Source organism: Ceratotherium simum, chromosome 9, assembly GCF_057802395.1.
Source record: "Ceratotherium simum simum isolate JZ-2026a chromosome 9, ASM5780239v1, whole genome shotgun sequence".
Classification (NCBI taxonomy): domain Eukaryota; kingdom Metazoa; phylum Chordata; class Mammalia; order Perissodactyla; family Rhinocerotidae; genus Ceratotherium; species Ceratotherium simum.
In genome coordinates, this window is record NC_141908.1 from 68,150,154 (window position 1) to 68,159,772 (window position 9,619).

Here is a 9,619-nt window from a genome sequence, read left to right on the forward strand (position 1 = left end):
AGGTTACTTGCCTGGCCTCTATGTTATTTAAGTCTTTTTTTTTTTTAAAGATAGTCTTTTTTTTTACTCCCAAAGCCCCAGTAGATAGTTGTATGTCATAGCTGCACATCCTTCTAGTTGCCGTACGTGGGACGCGGCCTCAGCATGGCCGGAGAAGCGGTGAGTCGGTGCGTGCCCGGGATCCGAACCCGGGCCGCCAGCAGCAGAGCATGCACACTTAACCGCTAAGCCACGGTGCCGGCCCTATGTTATTTAAGTTTGTGAACTCCTCATCCAAATAATCAGGCTAAGGCAGGAAGTATGGTTACAAGAAAGATTATATGCATTAACCTTCTAGACTTCTTTAAGAAAAATTTTAACTTTGTTATTTAAAAATGGTATTGTACCACCAAGGAATACAATAATTGAACATTAATATAGAGACCAAACATATTTCAAAATGACCAAATTTTAGGTATACTTTGATATATTTTCCACTAATGCTTAACTACTTTAAATTAGCTAATTTTAACCCTGTTCTTATCCTCTAACTGAAACAGAAATTTGGATATTCATCTTAAATCCTCATTCTGAAGGAATCAGGACCCTACTAGAGAGGCTCTATAGTTTGTTACTTCAAACCGATTTGGAATCTGGTCATTCTCTTAGTTGCAGATAAAAGCAAGGATTGTACTGCCATAAGGAGTTTGCTTAGATGCAATCTCCCAACTTATCTATCTCTTTCTCTCTCTAGCAGGTGGAAGAAACTGCTGGAAGAAATAAGAAAGATAGCATCCTCTTCCAGTTTGCCTTCTTCCTCATCTGTGTGTTCACTCACAATCAGAACAGGCAGAGAGAATGTCTCCAAGATCAAGTATGGCTTTGGCAGTGAGGATATTTCTCTTTCCAGACTCCCAGACCATCCTCAATGTTCAGAGTCAAATTTTCTAGTTTCACAGAGAAGTTACTGCTGGCTCTATACAGGTAGTTTGGGGTGGCAGACAGAGCTCTAGCTTTGAGTGAGAAAAGCTTGGTTTGAGTTATTACTCTATCACTCACAAGTGAGCCTTCCTTGTATCCTAAGCCTCAATTTTCTTGACTGTAAGATGGGGATAATATTATCTGCCCTTACTACTTTCCCATAAAGAATCAAATAAAATAATACATATGATGAAAACAAAGTATAGAACACTGTATAACACAAGGTATTATAATTTGGAAAATGACTTGGAGGCAAACTGACCTAAGGTGGCTATTTTTCTAACCCTGAAGGTTTAGTAAGCAGGATGCAGATGAACAAGATCTTCATAGTGAAAGATACTCTTAGGCAAGAGTTAGTGAGTCCTTGTGGAAGACGGCAGAGAAGGAAGCACCAGGAATCTGTCTCCCCATCTAGATAATAATTCCACTCAAATCTGTCTGATGTAGCTATTTTAGAACTCTTGGAGTCTATTAAAGGTTTGTAACTTCGAGGGGAAGGCTTGGATAGTAAATTGTGTTTAATTTTGGACAATTTCAGCTCTAAGCACAGTAGCAACTATCCATCCCCCACCTCCAAGATCCATAGCAGACAACTGTGCACAGGTTCCCAGAGCAGCTTGCATGCAGTCTGCCAGAGCCAGGGTGGAAAAAAAGAACCCTATCCTCCAAATATCAAGGATCTGTTCTCTGATTGCTGATTGCTGCTTCTGACCACAGAGGTGCAAACAAAGAGGCAGCAATCATTTTTGTTGCACCTCCTTCCATTGTTGAAAGCCTCTTCTCCTCCAGCTGAAGGGACTTCCGGGGATTTAAAGGGCTGGAACCCATTTTTTCCCTTTCATTTTTCTCTTTTTTCCCCTTTGGCAGCCATACCTTAAAGACTAGGACATTCAAAAGCAACCATATATACAGGAGAAATTAGAAAGTCACCACACATACTCAAGCAAAGGCACAGGCTCAGAAAAGACCTGAGAAGACCTTAAGTTTACACCTCAGGTTGATTCTCAGCACAGAGACAGACTACAAAAATCAAAAAACCAAAACCAAAAACAAAAAACAGCAAAACCTGGGGAATGGGGAGAATCTTATTTCCAGAGTTACCAAATTATTATATTCAAACGTCTGGGTTTCAACAAAAAAAATCATAAGGCATAAAAGAAACAGGAAAGTATGGCCCATTCAAAGACAAAAAAATAAACCAACAGAAACTGTCCCTGAAAAAGAGCTGATGGTGGATCTATTAGACTAAGATGTTAAAACAACTGTCTCAAAGATGCTCAAAGAACTAAAGGAAGACACGGAGAAAGTCAAGGAAACAATATGTGAAAAAACAGAAATATCAATCAAGAGCCTAAAAAGAAACCAAAAAGAAATTCTGGAGCTCAAAAGTAAAATAACTGAAATGAAAAATTCACTAGAGGAATTCAAAGTCAGATTTGAGCAGGCGGAAGAAAGAATCAGCAAGCTTGAAGATAGGACAATGGAAATTATTGAGCCTGAGGAACATAAAGAAAAAAGATTGAAGGAAAGCGAACAGAGCATAAGGGATCTGTGCGAAACCACCAAGTGGACCAACATACAGATAGTGGGAGTCCCAGAAGGAGAAAAAAGAGAGAGAAAGGGGCAGAGAGAATATTTGAAGAAATAATGACTGAAAACTTCCCAAATTTGATGAAAGACATGAACACAAACATCCAAGAAGCTTAATGAAATCCAAGAATGATGAACTCAAAGAGATGCACACTGAGACACATTGTAATCAAACTGTCAAAAGCCAAAGAGAATCTTGAAAGCAGCAAGATAGAAGCAACTCATCACATATAAGGGATCTTCAATCAGATTACTAACAGATTTCTCATCAGAAACTTTGGAGGCCAGAAGGCAGTGGGCTGATATATTCAAAGTGATAAAAGAAAAAAAACTGTCAACCAAGAATTCTATATCTGGCAAAACTGTCCATCAAAAGTGAGAGAGAAATTAGGACATTCCTAGATAAACAAAAGCTGAGGGAGTTCATGAACACTAAACCTGTCCTGCATGAAATGCTCTAGGGAGTCTTGCAGATTGCAACGAAAGAACTCTAGACAGCAACTTGAAGCCATATGAGGAAATAAATACCTCAATAAAGGTAAATACATGGGCAATTATAAAAGCTAGTATTATTGTTATAATGATTTGTAACTCCACTTTTTTTCTACATTATTTAAGAGATTAATACACTTTTTAAAATTATTACGTTTTGGACACACAGTGTATAAAGATGTAATTTTGTGACATCAACAACTGAAAGGAGTAGGGATGTAGATTCAAAGGAGCAGAGTTTTTGTATGTTATTGAAGTTAAGCTGTTAAAAATCCAAATTAGAGTGTTATAACTTTAGAATACTAAATGTAATCACCATGGTAACTACAAATAAAATAGATATAGAATATATACAAAAGGAATTGAGAAAGGAATTTAAACATTTCAGTAGGACATTATGCTAAGTGAAATATCCAGTCACAAAAGGACAAATAGTGTATGATTTAAATTATGTGAGGTATTTAGAGTAGTCAAAATCATAAAAAGAGAAAATAGAATGGTGGTTTCCAGGGGCTGGGATGAGGAGGGAAAAGAGGGTTATTTTTTAAGGGGTACAGTGATTCAGTTTCATAAGATGAAAAGAGTTCTGGAGTGGATGGGCGGTGATGGTTACACAACACTACTACTTAATACCACTGAACTGTACACTTAAAAATAGTTAAGATGTAAATTTTATGTTATGTGTATTTTACCAGAATAAAAAAAAGGGAAAAAAAAACCCATAATGAGGGCCTAGGGTTGGGGGAGGTTGGGGGAATGGGATCTCTTTTTGGGGTGCTGAAAATAGTCTTTTTTTCTCACTATTTTTAAAATTTTTTTTTCATTGCAGTAACGTTGGTTTACAACATTGTATAAATTTCAGGTGTACATCATTAGACTTCTATTTCTGAATAGATTACATCATGTTCTCATGTTCACCACCCAAATACTAATTACAATCCATCACCACACACACGTGCCTAGGCATCCGTTTTGCCCTCCTCCCTTCCCCCTTCCCCTCTGGTAACCACCAATCCAATCTCTGTCTCCATGTATTTGTTTGTTGTTGTTTTTATCTACTACTTATGAGTGAGACCATATGGTATTTGACCGTCTCCCTCTGATTTATTTCACTTAGCATAATACTCTCAATTTCCATCCATGTCGTGACAAATGGCTGAGTAGTATTCCATTGTGTATATATATATACCACATCTTCTTTATCCATTCGTCCCTTGATGGGCACTTAGGTTGCTTCCAAGTCTTGGCTATTGTGAACAATGCTGCAATGAACACAGGGGTGCATTTATCTTTACACGTTGGTGTTTTCATGTTCTTTGGATAAATACCCAGTAGTGGAATAGCTGGATTGTATGGGAGTTCTATCCTTAATTTTTTGAGGAATCTCCATAATGTTTTCCATAGTGGCTGCGCCAGTTTGCATTCCCACCAGCAGTGTAAGAGAGTTCCCTTCTCTCCACATCCTCTCCAATACTTGTTTCCTGTCTTGTTAATTATAGCCATTCTGATGGGCAGGTGTGAGGTGATATCTCATTGTAGTTTTGATTTGCATTTCCCTGATAGCTAATGATGTTGAACATCTTTTCATGTGCTTGTTGGCCATCTGTATATCTTCTTTGGAGAAATGTCTGGTCAGGTCTTTTGCTCATTTTTTAATTGGATTGTTAGTTTTTTTGTTGTTGAGATGTATGAGTTCTTTATATATTTTGGAGATTAACCCCTTATCAGATATATGGCTTGCAAATATCTTCTCCCTATTGTTAGGTTGTCTTTTTGTTTTGTTGATGGTTTCCTTTGCTGTGCAGAAGCTTTTAGTTTGATGCAGTCCCATTTGTTTATTTTTTCTATTGTTTCTCTTGCTTCGTCAGACATGGTCCTTGAAAATATGTTGCTAAGACTGATGTTGATGAAAATATTCTAAAGTTGATTGGGGTGATGGTTGCACAATTCTGTGGATGTACTAAAAATACAGATATTCATAGTTTAAATGAATGAATTATATGGTATGTAAATTATATGTCAGAAAAGCTGTAATAAAATAATAATAAAAAAGAGTTAATGAGTCCTTAAAATTCTGCCAATTATCTGGTCTTAACTTTATAAAAGGACATAGATTCTGAAATGCACCAGACCATAAGACTCCCTTGTTGTATGGAATATGTCATTGATCAGTAATTGAATAGGCAAACTGATTTAAAAATATGGCTTTTTAAATACGATCTCTATCAGCTCAACCATAACCAGACCTAAAATTTGAGTGTTAAAAATGAGAGAGGGGCAGGCCTGGTGGCGCAGTGGTTAAGTGCATGCGCTCCCCTTCAGCAGTCCGATGGTTCGCAGGTTCAGATCTCGGATCTCGCGTGCGCACCGATGCACCACTTGTCAAGCCATAGAGGAAGGTGGGCACAGATGTTAGCCCAGGGTCAATCTTCCTCAGCAAAAAAGAGGAGGATTGGCATCAGATGTTAGCTCAGGGCTGATCTTCCTCACACACACAAAAAAAAAAAAATGAGAGAGAATTGTTCAAAATTACAAAATAGGACAATAAGTCTTTCTTATTGAAACTGCTTCTTGGTTAAATTTTTGATCAAACAAATATAGCTTCTCTTTCATTGTATTTAATATATAATCCTACATTTAGGGATTTCAAAATAAAACCGCAGCAAAACACATTTTGTTGGCATTTCTAGAAAGTACTAATTACTCCTCCCACCTTCTTCCCTTTTAAACACATAAGGAAACTGAAACACGACATCTCATAGTACAGTAAAATATGATAATATGTCATAAACAAGTCCTGTTGGCAAAAGCTGATATCCAAAAGTTATTGCTAAGATACTTAAAAATCTAGATTTTAAGAATCCAGGAAGCCTGCCAGCTTCTGAGAAAACATGTAAATTTAAACAGAGAAAATTAGGAAAATAATATAATCTTTTTGGAAATTCAAAATATCAAAAAGATCTTCATATGAGTGAGGTATCAAAATGAGACAGGTCGACCAATGTGATGGAGGATTTGGCCCTATCTCTCTGGGTCCTCTGTCCCTTTCTCAGCACTGTCAAGGATTGGGGAAGGGGGAAGTCGGCCTTGCTCATAAGATTCCTTGCAGAATGCCTACTGTAGTTCAGCCTCTTCTATCCTGGTTGGACCTGTCCCTCAGGGGATCACTCTTGTAAAAATAAAATATCAGCATTTCACATCCAACTTATTTTTCTAGTAGAACTGAAATTGTTGCTACTGTACCTTTGGTTGATCAAGTCTTGAAATTGGTTTGGATTTTTCATTTACATTGTTCATCTGGATTCCTCTTTCCCCCTCATCTTCAATCCATCAATAAGTCCTTCTGACTCATGCTTCAAAATGTTTTCAATTCTGTCCGCCTTTCTCCATTTCCACCCCTGCCACCTGAGGCCAATCCAGCATCATCTCTCACCTGAGACTTCAGCAATAGCATTCCAACTAGTGCTCCCAATTCCACTTTTTGCCCTCTTCAACACATTTTCCACCCAGCAGGTCCATTGGATCCCATGACTCCCCTGCTGAAAATCCTCCAAAGGCTTCCCATTGCCCAACTCCTTACCGGGGCCTCTTTCTTGTTTACTATGCTCTGGCCACACTCACCTTATGTCTGCCACTAAAATATACCAAGCTTGTGCATGTCTTTCATTGTCTATCTCCTTGCCTTGAAAGTCTTTGTGTGGTATGTCCTTCATGTCATCCTAGGCTTCATTTTAATGTTGCCGCCCCAAAGAAGCCTTCATTCTAAAGTAAAACTCCCCCACTCCAGTCACCCACTAGCACATCGTGTTTGATTTTCTCCATGATACTTACCATTCTCTGAAATTACTTTGTTTGTTTCTTTGTTTATGTGTTTGTCGATGTTTCTACCTCCATACAGTGTGACCTCTATAAGAGCAGGATCTTTGTGTTTTGTCGACAGCTGTTTCTGAAGCACATAGAACATGCTGATATATGATAGAGATTCCAAAATCATTTGCTGAATGAATAAATGAAAACTTAATTTGATTCTATTTCCAAGATGGAAATTTTACCAAAATTTAAAGGCCCAATGTCTGACTTTTCACCTTGTTCTACCACCCTTTGTTTCGGGGGTGGAAAAAAAGGCATTTTTATAGATCTGGTCCCATATTTGGGGCCCTAATTCACAGTCCCAGGCTCCATATAAAATTTCTAATCAACCGCCTTCTCTTCCAACTTATTATTTTCAAACCTATAAAAGAATTGAGAGAAAAAATAGAAAGAGCACCCATATAGTTTTCACCTAGATTCAACAATTGTTAACATTTTGCCACATTTGCAATCTTTCTCTCTCTCTCTACACATACACACACACTTCCCTCTAAATAAATTATTACAGTGATAACTGTAAAATGGTAATTTTCTGTTTCTATCATTCTTTCCCTACTAATTAGCTGGCATTATTCATAACTAATGACTTCTTGACACTGGAGCATATAGAGGCTGGTTTGCATTAACAGGCAAGTAGACTCAGAAAAAATCTTTTAGTGGTTTTGATGTCCTTTTGAATCAACCCCATTAGTACAGTCCCCAAACAGAGAAAGTGCATGGAGCTCCAAAGCCCTGAATACTGGAATTCACTGCAGTCAGAAAAAATAAAATTCTGAAATATTCATTTTTCTTCTTTCAGTATAACAAAGTGTAAAAGTGTCCCTATATAATTGCTGTTGTTATTACCATTGGTCCATCTGGTCCCCGGCATTTTAAGCTATTTTGTTATCAATGTTAAACTAAAAAGGAAAGAAATGGATAATAAGTGTTTGAGATATGAGAAACATTTTGAAATCGAAAGAAAGATAATTTTAAGTATGTAAACATTTTCAGATGGCCCCAGCGAATTGAAGAGGAAAATTCAGAGTCAACATTTCATTACTGCCACTAATGCAGTGAGGCACTAACGCATTATTGCCCTAAAGCAATCCAGATATTCCCAACAGGCAGATAACCCAAACATAATTTCTTAAATTTAAAAATATTAATTAGAAGTCTTTCCCCCAGCAGGTTTGATTAGTTCTATTTTTGCACAGATTAGGATTAGAACTAGTTTAATAGAGGAAGTACTCTGGAAGAGGCATCAGGTGGAGACAGTCTGGAATTTGAAATCCTCTGCAGGTAATCTATAAGAATAGCATAGAAATTACTTCTTTTCAGGGCTTTAATATTGGATTTGCCAGTAATTAAATGGTGTGAATTTGGATTATTTAACTAGTGAGATAATCCCATATAGTTCTAAAATATATTCATTCATTCATCAAACATGAGCCGAGTTCCTCTACATGCCAGCTACATGCCAGGTGCTGGGAATCCCCAGGTGAAATACCACAGCCCCTGCCATCAAGTGCCATCAGTCTCCTCTGGCCTTAAGGAAGTCTCTCCCCAAGAAAGCAGGGTGGAGTGGAGTTGAGTGAGGGAAGGGATAAAATGGGCACAGGAAAAGAATGCTACAGGGTCAACAAAGAGTGTAGGCACATAAAAAGATTAACAGAAAATGCAGATGGACCTTAGAGGTGAGAAGTCTTGGACTATGAGACGTGAGCAGGCCTGCCACAGACAACTTTTTAGTCTGAGCATTATGCAGACACTGATGAAGCATCCAGGGGAACTGAAATCCAGACCCAATTTCACTTGTCAAACCTCATGTCCTGGGGGAAGGGGATGGAAGGAGGGGATTTACCTGCCCTTAAAAACAGGCAGTTTTTTTCTGCAAGTTTTTTCTAACTTGCAGAAAGACACTGCATAGGCTATCTCTGTCCCTGGATCCAAAGGTGTGCCTTTAAAACTAAAAATATTAAGAAAAGTGACAGTTCATGGGGTTGATACTCTGCACTCAATCAAGGGTCTTCTTAATAATTTTCTCACATGTACAGAATTCAAGAGTATATTTTCAAGACTTCCAGGTACATATCTTGGGCTTATAATAAGCTACAGCAATAGATTTTGTAACATGGAGCTCAAGTTCTTCATCTACTTTAAGAGTATACTTTAAGAATATCTGAGGTGGAATATTGTAATATGTTAAATAAAACAAAATGCTCATGTCTTGTTTATCTTTATATTATATTATAACATTTTAAGAATCATCTTGTTATTATTACTATTATCATATTACTCCAGAAAAACACCAAGTTCCAATGTAAACCATGGTCATCCATTATTTGAATAAGATTATTTTCATTTTCATTGTTTTAAATTTTAAAATTTGTGGTTCTACAAAAATGAGAGAAAGCAGCCTAATCTTTTCCAATATAGAGTGCTGATGTGGAGTTTAAAGTCCACTTCATTTTTACCCAGTTTCAATTTCCTCTGAAACACCTGGAAGCATTCCTCATGCTAAACGAAAACAGCTTGTGTGCTCATATTCATAAAAAATGTACTGTGAGCCTAAAACACAAAACAAAACATTGTGTTGGTGTATATTTTACTGAACCTAGAATTTGATAGCTTTTTGGCGAGGTGATCTAAGACATAGTATTTTTGATTCCTTAGGTGTCAAAATTTATCAAGTGTTCATTGTGCAAAGAATTGTGGAATTTACCAG